The sequence below is a fragment of the Pipra filicauda genome, unplaced genomic scaffold (genome assembly GCF_003945595.2).
Source record: "Pipra filicauda isolate LSUMZ 115617 unplaced genomic scaffold, ASM394559v2 scaffold383_size682061_pilon, whole genome shotgun sequence".
NCBI lineage: Eukaryota > Metazoa > Chordata > Aves > Passeriformes > Pipridae > Pipra > Pipra filicauda.
Window position 1 is genome coordinate 494,542 of NW_024104513.1, and position 21,383 is coordinate 515,924.

The 21,383-nt window shown below is 44.1% G+C and overlaps 1 long non-coding RNA gene across 1 annotated transcript; it reads left to right on the top strand.

The window, feature by feature from the left end:
• Positions 1-1,368: 1,368 nt before the first annotated feature.
• On the top strand, positions 1,369-19,570 carry LOC120323942. Its single transcript, XR_005564893.1, has 3 exons — positions 1,369-1,466; positions 2,269-2,348; positions 19,494-19,570. It is a non-coding gene; the product is annotated as an uncharacterized LOC120323942 (long non-coding RNA).
• Positions 19,571-21,383: the final 1,813 nt, after the last annotated feature.

A 21,383-nucleotide genomic window follows, 5' to 3' on the forward strand; every position in this document is an offset into this window, starting at 1 on the left:
ATCATCATGCGACTGGTTCCAGTGGTTGTGTTGAGGTGCACAGGCAGGGGCTGGTTGGTGGGGTGCTGCTGTGTCCCCTGGGGTGGCATGTCTAGTTCTGGAGATCTCCAGGAGATGGGTGCTCCCATGACCTGCCACCCCCTCCTCTTACCTGTACACACGCTGTTACTCTGCTGGCTCAAATGTTATTGCTCTTTGAGTTAGGCCCCTGCCACAGCAGTTAATCAAAAATCTTTTGGAGCAATTTGTGCTGAATCACGTTCCGTGTTGCAAGCAGTACATCTGGCTGTCACCAGGGGGGCTCCTTAGTAAAGAAAGCAACAGCTGCTCCAGCAGTTCAGGTGACATTGCCAAACACTGGCTGTGTATGAAGTGCCAAGTGACTGTCACACCTGGGGGAGAGCTGGGCTACAGGAGCTTTCCCTCCCTATGTGAATATGAGTACGGTCCACATTCATTTGTTTACTGAGTGCAGGGCAAGATTTGCACATGTGGAAATCCTGCTCTGCAGAAAATTTCGTAGCAGACTTGCTCCTTCAGTGTGGTACAGGCTACTGTGTTCCTCCAGGGAGCTGCCTGTTCTGCAGCACAGGTGCTTTTCTTACAACCTCACAGACATGGGACCACACGGAAGTGCATCATATGTGCTGATTCGCCAGGCAACACGACAGCTGAGGATGGGAATCGTTTTCTAGTAGATGTGTTTTAGTGAATGCCAGACTTCTGTTAGTGCTCTCTTGCGCCCATCTCTCTAGGTGCCCTTTCTGGTCATGGCTCTCCTTGCACCCTTCAGCAGATAAAAACAGTCCAAGCAGAAAGGTGGATTTAATGGGGTGTGATGAGAAGAGAGCAGAGAGGGGCTCTTCATTTTGTCCTACAGATCCTCTCTTTGGGGTTAGTTCTCAGTTCAGGGTAGTGTTAGTCAAAGAATAATTTATGTTGGTGCAATCACACAGTGAATTGAGGATTGGGGGTTAAAGGTGGGTTTTATTAGGCCTAAACATGGGTGCATGCCCGCCCTCCCTATACACTGAACAAAGCACTTGGTGATACTTAACTCAGGTGGAAGGTGGGTGCATCTGACTTACCATGGAAACCATGTGTTGCTGTGCTGGTAGTTCATTTAAAATGGACAGTGCCATAAACTGAGAGGTTACATCTTCTGACCTGCAGGGTGTTCCCTGTGCTGTGTTTAGCTGGGTGGTTTTGAGGACCAAACCTCTGTTCATACAGCTGCCAGCACAGAGTGATGCTGGGAATCTGGCTGCAGGGGATGGAGCTGGCTGCAGTGAGTACCCAACCTCAGCTCCTCCTGCTGCAGCCTTACCACATCTGAGCACAGCAGCATCTGCCTCCGAGTGTGACTTGCACCAACACCTCTCCAGGAAAAGTTCTCCAGCAGCGGGCACGTGCGCTTCAGAGGTGCCACAACGCCTGGTGTGAAAACTCAGTTTCCCTGGGCTTAGGTGAGCCCTTTAAGCTGTTTTATTTGGAGGTCAGTTGTGCCCTGCTTATCACATATTAAAAACATAGTAGATTTATCTCGCTTCCTATACATGCAAACAGGAAAAATCCAACCAAAAGTGCCATGGTAACGGGGTGAAGTGATGCAGTGCTGCAGGTACTGCACCTACAGCCGCTCTAGGTAATCACTGTGCTTTGTTGACAAAGCATGGGGTTGTGAGTCTTGCTCTAAATATTTGCCAGAAAGTTTGCTTGGGAACAGTGAATATTGTGACACAGGATAGCTAAAAATAGAATTCTCGCTGGTAATTTTTCGGTCTTTGGTTTCACAGTGTGAGATGTGATTTTCAGAAGAGCTGTACATCTGTGTTCCTCCCCTCCCCATTCAATCACAGCATCTTTGCAAATCAGGCCTTTTGTGCCTCCCAAAATCAAGTTCTTAAATAAAATAGAAGACAGAATGATGGAAAAAAATAGGTCCTGAAGTCATAATGGAGCGTGTATATTAGAGGGGCTTTTAATGCCCCATGTGACATTTTAAAGTTCGCCAAAGGGAGATTGGAAAGGAAGTCCCACAGTTATGTAGGACTTGGGAACTAGGTTCAGAGGCTTTTCAAGTTGTTTGTGCCAAAGGGAGACAAAAACCTCATCAAGAGGAACAAGTGGGCTACCATGAACCACAAATAACTTGATCCTGCCTTTGCTGAAGTGAATGGTTCCACTCTGTATTGTCTGAGAGAGAAGGCTGTGAGGTTCTTGCAAACCCTACCCTAATTAATTGACTGCTGCCTTAATGCATCCCAGGAGCTTGGGGTGATGCTCTGCTGTGTGCTGTGGGAGTCCACTTGATCCTGAAGCAAATCATGTTCGAGACCTCCTGAGATGTAAGTTAAAAATATGATTTTTTTTTTTGGGAGCCTACAGAGCCTTCTGGTAAGGAGGCCATTTCTCTCTTTGTGCTGGAAGCTCTGCTTAGGGAGAGGAGAGGCTCAGAATTGTTTAGCTGTGGGCTGACCTGTCCTCCTGTTCCTCTGTTTATCATTAATATCTTTTCCCCCTTGGCCCGAGGACAAGGGTCCTGTTCTCATGCATAAGGGTCAGGCTTTGAGATGGAAAGGGGTGTAGTGCCCTTACATTTTTCCTGCTGGGCTTCTGTGCTTTAAGGTAGAACTAACTTGCAGGAAAATTCAAGTCTGTGTGTCAAACGAGCAAGACTTTCTGAACTACTGGCCTTGTAAGAGTGGCCTGGAGAGTGTGGACTTCTGATTCACCCTCGACTAGCAATGATCTATCTGGCCATGTAGGATAATCTTGCTTGGAAGCATGTATGGGTGGGAAGTTAATGTGCCTCTTCCACATGTGGGATGGATAGATGTTTTTGTGCTGTCTTTCAGGGAGTGGAGATTGTGATAAAAGCTCTGTCCCTAGACAGAATGCTGTATTTCTCTCTGCATGTCACTATGGTGTTCCAGCAACTATGAATTGCCAGGTACTCTTTCAAAATAATGGTTTCTTTAATTATTTATACCTTAAAGGTCAAAGAAGGTTTTGTTTTGCCAGGTTACAGGAACAGCTGGATGAGTCAGAAGAACAATTGTCAGTGCCATCAGAGGAACCTTGATATTTGTAACAGGAAGTTTATAATTAAACTGACTCATCATCATGTCATTTGTGTTACCCAGACCCATGTGTCCAAAAAATATTATTAGCCTCATCTTACATTACAGAGCTGTGGCTCCCTCCACAGAGCTGAACACTGCTAATGCCTGGTTTTGTTGTTAGCTCTACTTGTGGTGCTGATGCCTTGGAATGGGATTTGAGGTGTGGAAGCAGCGGGTCAGTGCTGTAGCACGATTGTATGTGTTGTTAGCTGAGCTTTCAGCATGTGTACAGCCTCTCTGCATGATGCTTTGGGTACAGATTCCTGAAAGGGTGGATTGTTCTTCCTTGGAAGTCCATAAGAACACCTCCCCCAGCTCCCCCCCTGCTATCTGCTAGACTTTTTCTAAAAATCAGGCACTTGTTGCTAAGTCTTCACTTTTCAAGAGGCTTCTGGTACTGTCTGCAAGAAGAGTAATTTCCCACATAGCAGCCACATTTCCTTGGTGTTGATCTTAATTAGGACAAGTATATGACAAATAACATTGCCCTTAAAACTAAATGAATAATTTCACCAAACAGTTGTTAATTACTTCATAAAGCTACTGCCCTCAGACTTGATTGACATGGTACAGAAGACACATTTTTAAATATCACTGTCAAAAGGATAGTTATTCATCTTGGGCAAAGAGCTGCTGGAATGGAGCAGGCATGCGGTAGCATGACAAGCAAGTGTCATGTGTGAGTTATCCTGGGATTCCTCTCATCTAAGTTTCCATGCTTATGACAGAGAAATTTGTATCTGGGCTGGTAAAGTCAGGTTCCTATTAGAGCTGATGAAGGGGAAGAGATAGCTCGTTTGGTCAGTGTCAGACAACAGCTTCCAAATGGATGGAAGGTGCCTTACAAATGCTTGTTTCTTTCCATGAATGGCACAGGCAGTCTTGGGGATTAACTCTTGTTTTGGCGTTTACATCTGGTAAGATGAATTCCATCTTTACACAGCTGGAATCTCATCATCTCCCTGATGCATCTGAAGCTTATGGGCTTTGTAAATGGGATTCTCACTGCTGCCCAGCTGCTGGTCCCCTGTATCACACTGTCCTCCCCTGGTTCCCTCTTCTGTACCTCACATAACCTTTTTCAGACCTTTGCTGAGCAGGCACTCTGTTTGCTGCTTAATCCTCAGGATTATGTGATGGCTAAAGTGGTGAACCCACGGAGGGCAGCTTACACTAATGTGCTGGGCTGTGAGCGGCAGCAGGAACAGTGAGAGCCCGTGCAGCCAAATCCAGCCCTGCCCATCTGTCAGAGCTGCCCTCCGTGGTCTCGCCAGGTTATCGCTGGGTTTTTAAAGGCTGCCTGTTGTCCTGGGCTGGGAGCTGCCGCATCCTTGTCTCAGCAAATGTAAACAGAGAGGCACAGAGAAGGCATTCGTGTGGCAGCCATTTGGATGGGAATGAGAGCATCACAGTACCTACGGAAACTCACAGTCAAGTACTGGCTCCTCTCATCGCTTCACCTGTCAAGCTCATGAGTGCCTGTCTCCTGAGTTTGCTCTGATCTCTTTTGCTGCTAATCTTGTCTGTTACACTTTCTGTTTTGTGTTTTATTTCTCTTTGTGTGATCTGTTTGCCCTCTGTCTCTTTCTGCACGTGCTCTCTCCTACTTTGCCCTGATGTTCTGCTTGCTGAGGCATCAAGGCAGCTGAGACGAAGAGAGAAAGGAGTGTTGAGGTGCTTGTTTTGCACGAACCCCACTACTCACACCGAGGGGTGCGAGAGCAGAATTAAGTTTATTACAAAGGGCATCAGTTTAAATAGTGTTTAAATCGTGTCACATGACCTTTCAACCAATGACATAGTATTTCATTGAGCATGCGTGAGAGCCCAGAAAACTACAAGTCCCAAAATGCTTTGCCGGAATCTTCCTGAAACATGAACAGTTACAGAGTGTGGTGTTCGTGTTGATTTTTGTTGTGTTTTTTTTTGTTTGTTGGTTTGGTTTTGTTTATTTGATGTCTGTGGCTGAAAGGAAAAGAAAGGGATGTTGGAGCATCTCTGCCCAGGTGGGTGCAGGCAGTCCTGAGCTCACATGGAGCAGATTCTCAAGCTGTGTCTGCATTCATGCAGGCGGATACCCGAGCTGTGCAGCAGCCCCTTTGGGCACAGAGGCCACCTATAGGAACCAGAGCTCTCTGAATAAAACCTTTGTCCCGAGAGAGCACATGAGATGCAGAAAAAAATTTAGGTCGTCCTTAATCTGTATCAAAGATTAAATTGTTGAATGGCTCTTCATAAGCTTGTCGCGGATGTGAGAAGCATGTAATAAAAGTCAGATAAAAGTAGGTATTATGGATAGGTATATAAACAATTTGTATGTTAGCTTATGTGTTTACTAACACGTGTAAACATTTATGTGATGATTATTAACCCTTTATGTGAAGACCTTGAATAGAACTTTCATGTAAACCTTCCTGCAGTAAACAGTGGCCTCCTGCTTACAGAAAAATGTGTTTTCTGTGATTTCCTGCATTAACAATGTTGTACTGTCTCATTCTGAAAGGACCTCAAATGGAGAATTCCCTCTATTCCTTGGCTGCTAATGAATTTCGGAGGTCCTTGGAGGGAAAACTCTGAAACTTGGGATGTTTTTTTCCCTTATGATGGGAAGACCAGTGATGAGGACAAAGACTGCCCATCTGATCCCATCTGTTGCTCAGAGATGCATCCTCTTGTAAAACTGGGCTTCCTTTCTGCTGTAGCTCACTCCAGAGTTAGACCCGAGACAACTGGGGGCCATTCATTAGCAAGCTCTGTGTTTGCAGAGATACTCAGGCTTGCCTGGGGCTGTGGGACAGCATCTTCCAAGGAGTACTGTAGGTGAAGCCTGGGCTGTTTGGGAAACATTGTTCTGGGCAGCCTAATGTGTGGAGGGAGGAGCAGTTTGCTGACTGTGTTGAGGATCTAAAATGTAAGATGCACCAAGCTGCTCCTTGCAGCAACTTTTTTCAACATGAAGAGATGAAGCAGATGATTACACCTGTGAAGAAACAGAATGGTGATACACAGCCTTCCTTAGGGTGGGAGTTAGAAAACCAATCGAGCACATCTCTCCTGTCTTGCAAAATAAACATACTTCCCTCACAGATTGAAGGAACAATCTGGGCCTGGCTGTGCTCTGCTACAACTGCTTGACAACTCTTGAATGCCCTGTTACAGGGCAAAATCCTTTGTGTTTAGTTCATTCTGCTGAAAAAGCTGTTTGCAATCAGCAAAAGGGGCTAGAAATAACTCTCCACCACCCCTGTTTTATCCACCTGCTACAAAGCAGCCGGAGACTAATCCCAGCTGGAGCTGTCCCTCAGCCTGAGCCTAAAATCCCAAGGTATTCTTCTTACCAGCTAGATTTCCTCTAGGCTTGCAGTGCTATTGCAATGCAGTGAGCAGCTGGTACCTGGCTCTGCTAGGCCCCACATGAGGTATCTCCCTCTTGGTTCCCTTGCCAGTTCTCACTGTGGGATACCCCCCAGGAAATTTCCTCTACCTGTCAAACTTTTTCCTTCTTATGTTCAGTAACCAGGTGTTTGCTGGGCCAGGGGAGAGCCTCTGAATGTGCATGCATACCTAAGGGCAAGGGTGGCCAGCTTACTGCTTGTGAGTGATTTGTGTGGGGAGAGTAGGAACTTCTGATACTGAAGCTGCAGAATCCTTGAAAGGCAGCCTGGCTTTGCTCAGCTGCTTCCAGCGAGTGCTGTGGCCTTCAGGAGCTGGTGCCTCCATTCATCCCCCGCTCTTTGGCTTCCTAAGGCATGCAACATGAATTTTGGGGCTGGCTACCTAGAAGAAGAAGTCTTTCAGGGTTAGGGAAGCCTGTTCTCCCTGTGAGTTAAGAGCCTGATGGGGGTCATCCATTCTCACCTGGGAAATGACAGAGTGAGCCCAGCCCTTAAGGACCCTGCAGCCTGGGATTAATTTAAACAATCAAAATCAAGTGCCAGCTTGAGTCCCTTAGGCAGCTGAAGAAATTGGACCAGACTCTCCCATGTTCCCAATAAAGCTTCCAGCTAATGCTGTGTAAGAGACTCTTCTTTTCTCACCTCTGGCTGGGAAACGTGGGGAATATTTAAGGAATGTGTCTTTTTGTCCAATCCCTGTCTTATTTAGAGCTTTCCATCTGTGTTCAATTAGTGCTTCATTATACCACTAGTGGTGTTACGTTTGGAAAGACATGCTCAGGTAGGACATGAAACATACTTCACATTACATGAACTCTTCCTTGTTCTCTCGTCACTGAGTCTCTTTGCTTGTTCTCCTCCATCCTCACCCCAGCAGATGACCCCCTTGCTGTATCAGAGCTGGTCTAATACATACCGCAGTGGGAGAGAAAACAAAAGCCTGTGTTGAGGATAGTATGGCCAGCAGGACTAAGGAAGTGATTGCCCCCCTGTACTTGGCCCTAGTGAGGCCACACCTCGAGTGCTGTGTCCAGTTCTGGGCCCCTCACTTCAAAAAGGACATTGAGGTGCTGGAGCGTGTTCAGAGAAGGGCAACAAAGCTGGTGAATGGTCTAGCAAACATGTCTCATGAGGAGTGGCTGAAGGAACTGGGGCTGTTTAGCCTGGAGAAAAGGAGCTCAGGGAGCTTGTTGCTCCCTTGTTGCTCTCCACAACTACCTGAAAGGAGGCTGTAATGAGGCGGGGATTGGTCTCTTCTGCCTGTCTCAAATGACAGTACAGGAGGAAATGGACTTAAGTTGCACCAGAGAATGTTCAGATTAGATATTAGAAAAAATTTTTTCACTGAACAAGTGGCCAAGCACTGGAATAAGTTGCCCAGGGAGGTGATGGAGTCACCATCTCTGGAAGTGTTTGAAAGGCATCTTGATGTGGCACTTGTGGATATGGTTTAGGAACGATGACGGTGGTACTGGGTTGACGGTTGGATAGGATGGTTTTCAAGGTCTCCTTCAACCTTGATGATTCTGTGAAAAGCTAAACTAGAGGGCTGTGTCAAATCTGTTGTGGTTATTGAAATAAACAGAAGCACTTGGTATTAGGTGGTGTAATGGATAAAATTAAACAAAAATGAGTAATTACTGAAAATACTGAGTTGTTCTGGAATGCTTTAGTAATGAGATTAACAGTTAAATGAATTGAAAGGTAAATCAGCCTGGAAGAAAAATATCTCATGATCTTCCTCTATGTTTTAGAGTTTTTCCTGGGGACTTGCATGGAAGAGAGCTAGAGTGAATGAAAAATGCAGAATATAAACAAACACAGGTCATGTTTTATTCAGTTTAGAGAGCAGCAATTTTTAAATTACACAGACCTGAATTCTGAATCTGAACCTGGGAGTTGCAAGTTCTAAGGATGGAGTAATTTACTGCTGTATCTTTATTTAATGATATTTAAGCACTTGCAGTGCTTAAATACAGTGGGCAGTATTTTTTAATTGTCTTGCAGATGTAATTTAATTCAGATTATTTGAATCATCTTCATCAAGATAAGGTCAAATTCCAAGGTGGGGAAATGTTAATATTTTGGTCATTATGGAAAGATGTAGACAGAAAAAAAAATCTGGTTTTGAATGTGTAAGGTATAGCAGTTATTTCAAGTGTGAGTGGTCTGATAAAGCCTTAATAATAACAAATGACTTTTTTTTAAGTGTGCTGGTTTTGGCTGGGATAGAGTTCATTTTCTTCACAGTAGCTGACGTGGAGCAGTGTGTTGGATTTGTGCTGAAAATGACATTGATAATATAGAAATGTTCTTGTAATTGCAGTGCTTACACAACATCAGGGCCTTTTCAGCTCCTCACCCCACCTCACCAGTGAGGAGGCTGGAGATGCACAAAGAGCTGGGATGGGGCACAGCTGGGACAGCTGACCCCAGCTGACCAAAGGAATATTCTACACCCATGCTTAGCATATAAAGTGGGGGTAAGAAAGAGGAAGGACATGTTTGGCGTGAGGGCATTTGTCTTCCAAAGTCACCATAATGTGTGATGGAGCCCTGCTGTCCTGGAGATGGCTGTATACCTGCCTGTCCATGGGAAGTGGTGAATGAATTCCTTGTTTTGCTTTGCTTGCATGTGTAACTTTTGCTTTACCTATTAAACTATCTTTATCTCAACCCATGAGTTTTCTTACTTTTACCCTTCCAGTTCTCTTCCCTGTCCCACTGGTGGGGGAGTGAGCAAGTAGCTGTGAGATGTGGAGTTAGTGGCTGGGGTTAAACCACAACAGATGGCTATGTTGGAGTATGGTTTTTAGCAGTGCAATTCCAATTTTAGCAGCTACCTCTTAATGATTTCTTTTCCTTCCAGTATGTAGATTGTTGGGTATTTTCCCTTTGGGTGCTCACTTCCCTATGTAATGCTCCAGAGCTTGTTAAATTCATTGAGACTTTGTGATGATCTGGGGGGTTGCTCAGCTTACACATGATCAAGGACAGCATAGTTTGTGTTCACACATCACTCTTACCTCTTCACATGGAGGTAGTGTGACAAAGGAAATGATTGCCTTCTAGCTGAAACTGGTGGCCAAGCTCTTGCTAGTCTGTTCAGACAGTGAGTTTTTATACATAATGGTGTGGTGCAGCTAGAATGTCTCTTCATTCCTAGGCTGGCTGTATCCACTTGTGACTGCTGATGGAAAAATGTTTCTACTATCAATCAAAAGTCATGCTTTGACTCACGCCTCTAAGTCTAAAACACTGTGTGCTGGCTTTTGTCCTGTAGTCCACCTGGCAGGCAAGGGTAGTATTAATCTTTCAGTCCTCTTGTTTTTGAGACCATGCTGTTCTCAGTAGTGAGGTTTCTACCTGTGTTTTTGGTGGCTTCTATTACTCTTTCTCACTATCTTTCTTAAAACTCTTTTGCTTGTGTGTACCAGTGAGCAGATGCTTCTTCTGGAGAGTCTGCCTTATGCTTAGGCCCTGTCTGCGTGAAGGAAATTTACTTTTGCAGTGACAGCTCTATATGAAGTGGCAGGCCACAGCTATATCCCAAACAGACAGTTATCATTCCATAACTTTAGTTCTGCATGCTCTGGGCTGCTTTCAGAGTACACTCCATCAGTGTTGAAAGTGCACCGCACAGACCTCTGAGCTGGGATGAGACCACGGCGCTGGGATCCCACAGAGCCTGGTTGGGTATCGGGATCATGAATTTCTAAAGATGCTGTGACCTTCCTAGCCTTTCCATGGTTGATGATGACTTAAATTAAACATTTTACCAGATCTGAGGAGAGCAGGTGCCTTTCTAGTTGCAGGTATGGTTGGGGGACATACCAGGTGGTCAGATATTTGCCTGTAAGCTGTGTAACTGAAGTGATGTGGTTTCTGAAGGAGCAGGAGGCATGAGCAAAGTCCTCCCTTTCAGAACTATCAAGCTTTGTGTGCTGAGAGTGAGCTCCTTCCACACAACTCTGGAAGGTTTTTTGCTCCCACAATGTACATCTTTACCACCTCAACACTCTGGGACCTTACATGTTGTGTGTGGCTCTGACCTGCAGTGAGTGGTGGATGTGTCTGAGGAGTAGGCTGCAGGATCACACTGCTGACGGTGGATGCTGGGTCCATGCCAGCCATAGCCCTTCATGCATACAAAGTCTCTGACATGGCTGGCCTGGTGGGTGCACAGTTCTCCTCTTCCAGACTTTGTGAACTTTCTTTCAAGAGAAACTCAGAGGCTGATTAGGTATGCTGGAATTCAGACAGGTACACTCACAGTTGTCACTGCTGACTGCAGGGAAGGAACCATATCTTTATTAAAGAAAAAGAGGCCAGAAAAAGAGGAAAGAAAGAATGAAAATAACACATACAGGACTCCACTAGTTTGGGTTAAAACCCAGACAAAGGACTTTTTGTCTGAACAACTTGCTTAAATGACTGAGAAAGCGGGTGGCTGCACAGGGGAAGAAAAAGTTACGCTAATGCTGTTTGGAAATGTCACTCCTACATTACTTACAAATAAGGCTTGTAAGTCTAAGGCTTGTAAATCACATGTCACTTCCTAATTAGAAAACGACGAGTGTAATTGGATCTTTCACTGCTGTGGCAGAACCTTGCGCAGGCAGACGTGCTCCAGGGGTGCAACCCACCACGTCTGCCTCCTGCTTTCCTTTTTGGAGATAGACTCATCCAGGAAAGAGGTTAAGCATGTGGCCAATTTTCATTACTGGCAAGGGAATGACTGATTGTAAAGAAAATGCCCAGAAACCCCTATTTTCTCTGTTCTAAGCCTTGATTTGGAATTGTAGTCTGGGCATAAACTACCACTACAGTAAAGTGCTGAAGACACTAGTTGGCTTTCTGGATTTTGGTCTCTTTGGACGCAGTACACCTGTATCACTTGCTTTAATGCAGCATTAGGATTCATAGTACCAGTTATAAAGTTTCTTTCTAGATATATCTGTCCTGATAAATTTTAGAAGTACATTTTCTGCTTTGGTGCAACTCTCCTCAGTACAGAAAATACTGTGCTGTGTAGACACCATGTACAGAAGAGTGCTTACAAATTTTATGGGCAGAGGTTAGGTATTTTTGATATAGGCTGTGGTAGGCATTTCAAATAACGTAACAGTGACTGTTTCACAAGCTCTGGTTGTATTTTTTTGTCTCCTTCACTAATTAAAGTAATGAGTGTTGCTTTAGTTATCCTGCTGTGAATAGCAAGCCACTTGGGGGAGAATTAATATTGACAGGTATTTGAGATTTTTTTTTTTTTGTCCAGTGAGGAAAAAGGGTTTGTGGACCAAACATAGCACAAGTAGCTGTGGCCTCCCATGGAGACTGCCTGCTGCTCACCCTCGGGAACCTCTGCAGCAAAAAGCTTCATGTGCTGCCATGAAGGCACTTAGCCAAACTGAGCTTCCCCTCTGGTGCTATTGGCTTCTTTCTGCTCATGTTTCTTTTTCAGATGGTTTAATTTCTTCCCAATTGATAAGTAAGTGAGTGTGCTAGTGAGATCATGTTGGTTTGGTCACTGCTGGTGAGCAGTTACCTAGTGGCTCTCCTTACCAACCTGCAGCCCAACAAGCAAAAGGAATATCTCTTCCAGGTCCCTTGGATGTTCTTCCCAACTGTGTGCCTCTTAGTTCCGGTTAGCAGGGCAAATCTCATCCTCATGTGAGCCTGAGTATGTTTCGGAGCATGATGAGAGCTGCTCTGTCTTTAGATACTCCAGAGAGTGGTTCAAAACAGGCATGGGTTTGTTTACCTACAGAAGTCAGAGGCCATCTCTTGTCCCAGGACAGAGTGGACTCTGCCTGAATGACCTCATCTTTACTTACATGCCCCGAACAAAGGCTTTACACCTTACTCGCCTGTAACCTGCTCCAGATCTTCACAATCCTTACAGCTAAAAAATCCTTCCTCTTGTCTACCCTAAGTCTCCTTCTGATTTAAACGTTTTGGTTATCCTGCCAGAGAGCACAACTAATCTTCTCTGCTTGGTAGCTAGTTTTTATGTCTTAAAAGGGAATTATCAAGTTTCTCCCCGACTTCTGCCCCCTTACCTGCCTCACCACCAGTTAGTCCAACCTTTCCTCTAAGGCTGTATGTTCATGGTCACTGGTGATGCCTGTTGGTCTCCTGGGTGTCTCCTCAGTGGGAACACATCTGAAACACATGTCCAAGGCTACATTTCAGTTTCCTGTTGAGATCTTAGAGCTGTTGATTCCTGGGTGGTACTTACCTCAAAGCATCCCAGCTGTTGTAGGATATTTGTTCATTCTGCATGGTATGGATGTGCACAGTGCTTGCAGCGCACTGTTGACTTGTGATCTGTGGTGATGCCCTGATCCTTTTCTGTTAACTTTCTGCTTTACCATCTCCTTCTCATCCTGTATTTTTCCACTGTCCTTTTGAATTGCATCCAATTTGTTTTCAGCTTGACGTAAGTTTTTTTTCTTGTTTTACTTTCTTCTCATCTAAAAATATAAACTATATAGGCAGAAAATATATGGTTATACTTCATGTAAGGAAAGAATAACACTTTGTGTGTCACTCTTACCTTTCAAAAGATCTAGATAACTGCCTGTCTTCTCTGAGGCTGCATGAAATTGCTGTTAGCCACTTAGAATATTCCATCAGAATGGTGCCAATTTCCTTCTGCAGCCTCTCAGAAGAGCTGTGTTGTAATATTGGGCAATTAAATTGCACTTCTCTTGCCGTTTTCGCCAAGGGTACCATAACCTTCCTTTAAACTGGAAATCCACAAGGAAAGCTTATACCTGCATCCTGGTCTGGCAGAGTTGCAGCCAGAGTGCTACTCTGAGGTAGCGATGCTGGGACCAGCACTGCCCCATGGAGCATGTGCCATAAATACTGCTCTAGAGGGGGAGATAAGCAGAGGGCTGCTCAGCATAGATGGGTCAACCTGGTGCTGTGTATCACATCACAGGGAGAAGTACTGGCTTTGTGGACTCCTGGATCTGTGCTTGAGTTTCTGTGGTAGGAATTGCCTGTCTCACTATGGAGGTGAGCTTAACATCAGACGTCTTCCCAGTGGCGCGGTTCTTTAAAGCGCATACCATACTTCCCTGCTCCTCTCCCTTGGCACATGCTCTTTAGGTTTTATCGAGTATTTGATGTGCACTGATGCCATGATTTGGGTTACCACAGCCCACGATAAGCTGTTTGCTACATAACCCTGAGGGGGCAGAGAAGGGCAGGGGCTGTGGGCTCCATGGCCCATGTGCTGGTGTCCAGCCTGGGCAGTGTACAGGGTTTGCTGAGGGACTGCGGTTCCCTTGCTAGCAAGGTGAGGGAGGGCAGACAAAATGCTGAGGGGGTTCAGAGATGAAACTGTGACTGGGGCCTGACTGTCCTGGGAAGGTCACTAAGGCAGGTATGGATGTCTCCTGCAGGAGGGGACGACAGCAGAAGCACATGAAGATATGAGCACTGTGCAAGGAGCTAGGTGTCTTTGGTGGCTCCTTCTTCGGTGTCTCCAGACATTTAGCGGAGGGAACCAAATCCCTGGTGTCTCCTATATCATCAATGGAACAAGATAAGCAGAGTCTCTTGTACAACAGTCCAGGCTGATCACATTTGCTTTTGAGGCCAGCATGCTTAGCTCAGTCTTGGAGAGGGGGAGAGACACGGTGGACAGAGAGGTGGCAGATCCTGTGCTCCCACTCCCACTGTTTCAGAGTTAGATTAGATATTAGGAAGGAAGAAATCCTTTGCTGTGAGGGTGGTGAGGCACTGGAACAGGTTGCCCAAAGAAGTAGTGGATGCCCCATCCCTGGAAGTGTTCAAGGCTGGGGTGGATGGGGCTCTGAGCAACCTGGTCTAGGGAAAGGTGTCCCTGCTCATGGCAGGGGGGTTGGAACTGGGTGATCTTTGAAGTCCCTTCCAACCCAGGCCACTTTATGAAACACTGCTTAACTCCTGCCTCAGTTTCTTGAGCACATGCATTTCCCAGGGGTGTGGTGAGACTTAACTGTTATAACGATTAAAACAGATACAGAAACAGCAAGGGCTAGAGTGATGTGTCTGTTCAGCAGAATGTGGGGTCTGGCAGGAGGCACAGAAAAGGCAGTTTTAATTATAAATGAATTTATAATGCAATTTGCACTTAATACATCTGGCACAATATTTTTCCGTGGGAACTTCCAGGATGCTGGGCTGAACAAATTGAGTGCAGCTTTCACTAAGTTGTACTAAGTTGCTCTAAACAATTGCATTTGTAATTCAGCAAATTCCTGACCTTTGCTTGGTGAATAAATTTGGACAGTAAGATGAATGCACATGCACAAAGATGGTTTTTGCTTGACATTTAAATCCCATTAATGAGCATGAGTAAAAGAATAAAATTCTAAAAAAATGCAGGTTGTTTCAATAATTGGAACAGTAATGATTCAAATGTAATTTTATATTTACCAGTTAATCACTCATGTGAAGTTTTCTAAAGGAAGCTGCAGAGCCAGAGACTAAATTAAAAGTAGTAGGTTGGCTTTCTGTAAGGGACACTGCCTGGAAATAACCTGAGAAGCGTTTAAAGTCAGCCCGTGAATTCAGGTTCCTGGCCTCCCCAGTGTGCCATTGAATTCCAGATAAAAAGATCAATAAAGTCTAGTTCCTTGTCTCTGAGTTCAAATCCAATTCTGGTTGTGGTTGTTAGTGATGGCTTTTTTTGGGGGGTTGGTTGTGCTGTCGACAATGTGCCTGGTCAAACAGCATATCTTAGGATCATGCATCATTTCAGAGGTCACTCAATTGAGGTCAGGGACTCTTTGCAGATTGTTTTACCATATATTGACCTGCAGAGAAGTACTTTGTGTTTGTTGATTGTATTCTTTCTGTCCTTTTCTTTTTTTTTTTTTTTGATGGATGGAAGGTGAAAAAGATGTATATTTTCATCTTCTATCTTTGACCCCTCCCCAAAAGTTAAGCTGTAACAGATGGTATCAGAGAAAGATTTTATCCAGATCATCTCTCTAGAGATGGTATAAGTCCAGCAGGATATAGTGATTTTTTTGTTGTTGGAAATATTGACAGTTTTAAGAGGGAATGAGGTGTTTCTCACACTGCTGTAAAAAGCTAATGTGGTTAATTATAGGAAGGAAGTGAACAAAAAATGAGGAAGCAACCTCCCCTGTTCATCACACTGGATAAAACAGAGAATCAGATGGGGAGGAAAAGTGCTTGAAGTATTGTTCTTGGAGAAGTTTTTTCAGTAAATAGCTCCACTATGTGTAGACAACTATGAGCAGATGATTTTTATTTGGTTTTTTTAGGTAGGTCAGAAGCTAGAGGAAGATAAACTTTCTCCTGTGGACATGGATTTGAGACTAGTGTATACGTCATTGCTTATCCAGCCCCCTTGTGATTGAGAATCATTCCTCAGTTCCCCCTTGCAGAAGATAAAAACAGTGATGATTGCTTAACTATTTGGAAGTTGCAAGACTCTGTAAATAGGTAAATCCTTTTATCTTCTAAAGAAAGTAGCCATGCAGTATCAGTTGAAAGTGAAGCTATAATGTATTAGTTGCAGTAGTTGGACAGTCTTGTTTAGTCTGATTACTTCTCCTGCTCTGATTATCTCTTGCAGATGCCAAGGAAGCTTTCCATTTGCTGGCTAAAATGCAGGACTCCAAAGTGGCCAACATCAAGGCTGTTTTCTTGGTGGTGCCTTTGTATCTTATGCTGTGTCCTGACTCTGGTTCCACTGGAAATCACTGCCATCATTTAGTGCTGACTGTTAGACTGTGCTGACTACATAATATTATGAATATGCATAAGTCCATGAGTTTTTTTGGTGATTTGTGTGGGGTACTTCTGAGGCCTCCCCTGGAAATTTTGGTGTAGATGGTTTGATTCAGGAGCTTCTTACTTAGACACAATTGTAGAAGCCAGATTCTGATCTGCAGAGTCTGAAGGTGAGAGAGCTGCAAAATTAATGGTTAAGTTGTTTATTGTTAGAGGCAGGCAAACAAAATGTCATGGATGAAAGATTTCTTATAACGATAATGCTGAAGTTTTGTTGGCAAACTTGGAAACTTGTAATTGTCTTGAAGATCAAGCCCCTTCAGGCTGCTTTTCTTTGGATATCTCCCCCATTCCTGAACTGTACTCTTTGGACATTTCCTTGGCTGGATGCAGTGATTGTCTGTCGATTGCTCAGTCAATAGGCAGCTGAACCAACTGCCCTGTGCTGGATGCTAACAAGCACAGAGGCTGATCTTGAAGGCTCTCCTGATTAAATTTTGCTTACAACACACCAATCAGTCATTTGGTAGGATGAGACCTATAAATGGTCCCCATGTGTTTTTGTGTAACTGTCCATGGACTGTCACACAGATATGAAAGCATGTACTAGGGAATGATGCCCTTTGCAGATGACTTTGCAGTGTGAGAGAAAGACTCACAGGTAGGAGGATGTTAGCTGAATAAATGAACTCTCCAGGGTTTTATATCCTCCATCAAAAAGTCTGGCTGGATTCAATAGGGACAAAAGTAATGGTGAACATAAATTACATTTTCTAGATTCTGAGGCAATTTTGCCCTATGCATGTGGTTTCTAGATAATCTTAAAGAAAAACTAGTTATCCATCAAATTCTAAAGAGTATTGCACGTTAGATGTGATGTGTCCATGGGCACATTGCTGAAGACAGCTGGTAGCTCCCCTGCAGGATCACAGGAGCTTGGAAGCAGAAGCTGGATGCATTCATAGCCTGCAGGGATTTGCTGGTTTAACCAGGACTCCTGGTTTAAAGATTTAATCTGAGCTGATGCAAGATTCAAGAGATCACAAAATCACAGAATTGTTAAGGTTGGAAAAGACCTTTAAGATCATCAAGTCCAACTGTCAACCCAGCACCACTACCATGTTCACCATTAAACCATCAAGGCTTTTCTTTTCCCTTTTGGAGTGCTTCAATTTACTTTTTGTGAACTGTAGTGACTATACTAATGCACAAAGCTGAATACCCCAAAGGTCTCCAGAACACACTGTCCTATTGGATTTTTAGGTGTTCTTAGGGGAGAAATTGTCCTTTTGTTCTCAGGCTGTGTCTGTTGTGTTCTTGGCACAAAACAGGTAGCAGTTACTGTGAGAATGCAGACTGCAAGTTTCAGTGTGACCTGATTTCAATAAAGTTTTCAATATGCAGGTCCTAGGGTTGATTCTTAAAAATTGTTTTCATCACTTATTCAACAAAATACCTTATCTAGAAAATTCAGCATGTGCCAGGTTTTGTCAGAGCACCCTATACAAAAATTGTTAGGTTTTCCTGATGTAGCATGAACTAGGTTGAGACATCTGAACATTTATTTAAAAACTGATAATCTGGCATGTTTAAAAACAAAGATTCTTGCTTCTCTAATTTTAGCACATGGAGCTGCTGCCCAGGAGTTCTCAGTAAGCAATGACATTTGCTTGCAGTCTCTAGGTCACACTGCCCAGTTTTTTAATTGGTACCAAGCTGGGCTTACAGGAAGCATCAAGATGTTTGGTCTGAAAATCTCCACAAAAGCTCTCTCTCATAATGCAGTTGTTTTTCATTAGTCTTACCCAAAGTAACACTGATGAGGAGACTGATAGTGGAAAAGAGCTTCTTTGGTGTTGCTTGTAATTAAACGCAGTGACACGGATGGCACAGCTCTTGCAAAGTGACTGCTTTAATCCAGTCTGGCTTTAAATCTGCAGGAATCATTGAAAGCCAAAATAAGCTGTGTTTAATTAACAGCTTCCAACACAATTGCTTTGGAGTGTTGCATCTGGGACCCCTGTGGCCCTGAGATTTGCTGGGGATGGGGGGGGCTGACATGCTTCCTATTGTTGTTGGACTCCTTTTGCATCTCTGGTCTCCTCCCAGATGTTCCCAGCTGTCCCATCTTGTGTCAAGTATGATTGTCCAGCAGCTTTGGATTGTCAAAATTAGCTAGGTTAGGGGAAAAAAAAACAAACAAAGAGAGAACAACTTTTTTTTTTTTTAAGCTAATCCAGATCACTTGATTAAAGCAGGTTTAGGGACTGATTACATGAACTCTTATGGTGGTGGATTGGAGAGGGTAAGAGATGGGGTTGAGTGGAGGGTGACGTTTAGAGGAGGTGACTGTGATTGAGCACAGTGCTGGGGACCTGGTGAGGTGCTGTCTGTGGTCCAGCCAGGATAGCGAACTGGATCTCCTGGCCCAGCTCCCTGTGAGATGTTCACCCACTGGCGCTGCTCCAGCCATCTGTGGATGAGGGTGGCTGAGTGCTGGGATGGCTCTGCTGCTCCAGCATCTGTGTGTTCCTGCCAGGGTTGACCGGGTCCCCTGGTCTGACATAACGGGGTGGTTGTTGTCTGAAGCAGATTTTAACCTTCCCTCAGGCTGCTTTCCCTGTTGAGGAAGTAGAAGAAATCTGGTGAGCAGCTGGGAACTGATCTCTGCTGATCTCATTAGAGCCAGGAGAGGACAATTTTTAGTTGCTTTAAAAGCCATTTGAGCTTGTACTTGTTGAAAACCTCCTGGCTGTTCTCCCTTTTTTTTTGCTTTCTAAACTTCCTTTCCTCATCTCAACAACTTTCCTACATCTTTCCTTGAGCAAAACATCTCTTGTTTACAGATGGCACTGCTCTTCCAGGGTTTGGAAGGATGCACAGGAGCATTGCTGAGAGAGCATTGCTCCCTGAACCAAGTAGATTCCCAGCAAAGGAAGTCTTGGACTTATTCTGCTGTGATTACCAGACTCTATCCTACTTAAGACACACAGAGCATATGCAACCTGAGCAGCTCTCTTAATGAGACCCTCACATATGTACACTGAAACTGCTTTCTGTTACTCAGAATGTCTCTCAGTGATACTCCAGATGCTGCTTTGCCATTCTTGGGGGGATAACTACAGTCTTTTCCAGTCTTTGAGTAAATATAGACATGCACTATGTGCATCTGCTTTGGGAAGTCACTGTGATCTTTGTGTTGATTTCCCAGGAAGGATGACAAATCAGGACAACCCAAGATGTTTCTGGCAACAGCGTCAGATGTCAGAATTGCAGCAGGTCTGTTGGGGCATGGCAGAGGTGGGTTTTTTCCTTTGTAAAAGAAAGACGAGCGGTGTGGCAATCTGAGCAAAGCAGCTGTGTCATTACTGCTTTATCTAGTAGTGAGATTTAGAAACAGGATTTGGGTAATAAAGACAGGCTTCATGCTAGTTATTAAAGCAAACACAGAGTAAGAGAGATAAGCCCGCTGCATTTATTCATGGATAAGAACATAATATATAGGAACACAAATACTTTGTCAGAGGAGGTCTGCTCCTCCTGAGGGTACTGTTTAATTGCAGTTGCCTCAAGGCAGCTGGACCCCATTTGTGAGGTGCTGCATGGGAGAAAGAGCTTGTGACCTCTTTTGTCCATGATCAAGGGCTAAGACTCAACTGACTGCTACATAACAAGTTGTTGCTCCTTCTCCTCTGGGGCGTGTTCATGTATATGCTTTTAGCCATGGATAACATGGACTAATTTAGCTTGATTTAGAGGCACACATGAAGTCTAATTGTCACACATGTTCCAGAGGTTTGGAGCGCACACAGACCATTGCTGAGACCTGGAAGAGGCTTGTTAAGCACAGCATTTGTATAATGACCCTAATGCCTGCTTTAACATGAGATATGGCAGGCTGGTGCAGCAAAAGGAGGGTGCAAAGCAATAGTGATGTTATTGAATCAACATGTCTGTCTTGGTAAATCCTACTCCAAGTCATTGCTCCTGGTTCACCAGGGGCATACAGAGGTGAAAGAGCAGTTCTTTGGGCTCCTTTCCCGTTCATGAAGCTGCAGAGCAAGTGGCATGGTAGGAAGGGATTTCTGGGGGATCTCACATGTCTAAGTGGGTTGTGACTGAGCATTCTACCAAAATGAATCCAGATTGTTCTTGAAAAGTTCTGAGGCTTTGCCTTTCAGGTCCCAGCTCTTCTTTCTAACTTGATTCCTAAGAGCAAGTGATGGGTCTGATCTGAGGGTTTTAACCTCTGTCAAGTAGAAGGACTGAATTCAAGCCTAGGTTTGCTTTTGGTTTGTAGCAGATGATGCACAACACACATTGCCACAGCCTGATCTGGAAAGAAATTCCGGTATTTCTAAGAATCAATTAATGAATGTTAGTAAAATCCTGATATGTGTTTAAGACCATTTGTATGGCTATCAGTGTATGGTTTGTTTTATTTTCTGTGGCAGTGCCTTGGAGCTCTAGCATCATTGTGCTAGATTTGTGTAAGCAGAGAATAAAAAGGTGGCAACAAAGGTATCTATGTAATGACAGGTGTGTTTTGGAGATAGAGTGGTCATGCGTACCAGTCTTCTCTGTTTCATGTGGATGCTGAGGTAAGCAGTGCTTGACTGACTGGTAGGATAGAAACAGCAAGCTATCAATCTTTATTTGATTTAATATGTCTTTCAAGCATTTGGTTTAACACTCAGGTGCATATGTAGATCTTTCTGAAGTGGGCTATTAACCTGACTCTTAATGAGGTCAACAGTCTTAGTGTAATCTGATAGAGCAGTACAAATGAAAAATGCTCATCTCAAATGGTCTTTATTTTCTTGTCATGTCATATGACCCAATCACTCAAGTTTGTTCAGTTTCATTTCACAAAAAAAAAAAAAAAAAAAGGCAGCATGAAAGAGAACAAATTCTCTTGGAAAAGGTTGTGTAGGAAAATAAGTCTCTGAAATTCTGTCCTAGATTGAAACTACCTCTCAGGGTCAAAAAATCCCGGGTGTAGTGTGTTGTCTCAACTCATTATGGATGCAGTCCTATTTCTGGTCCCAGCCCTTCTTAGCGTACCTCTAATAGAGATCATCACTGAGATGATTTTGACAAA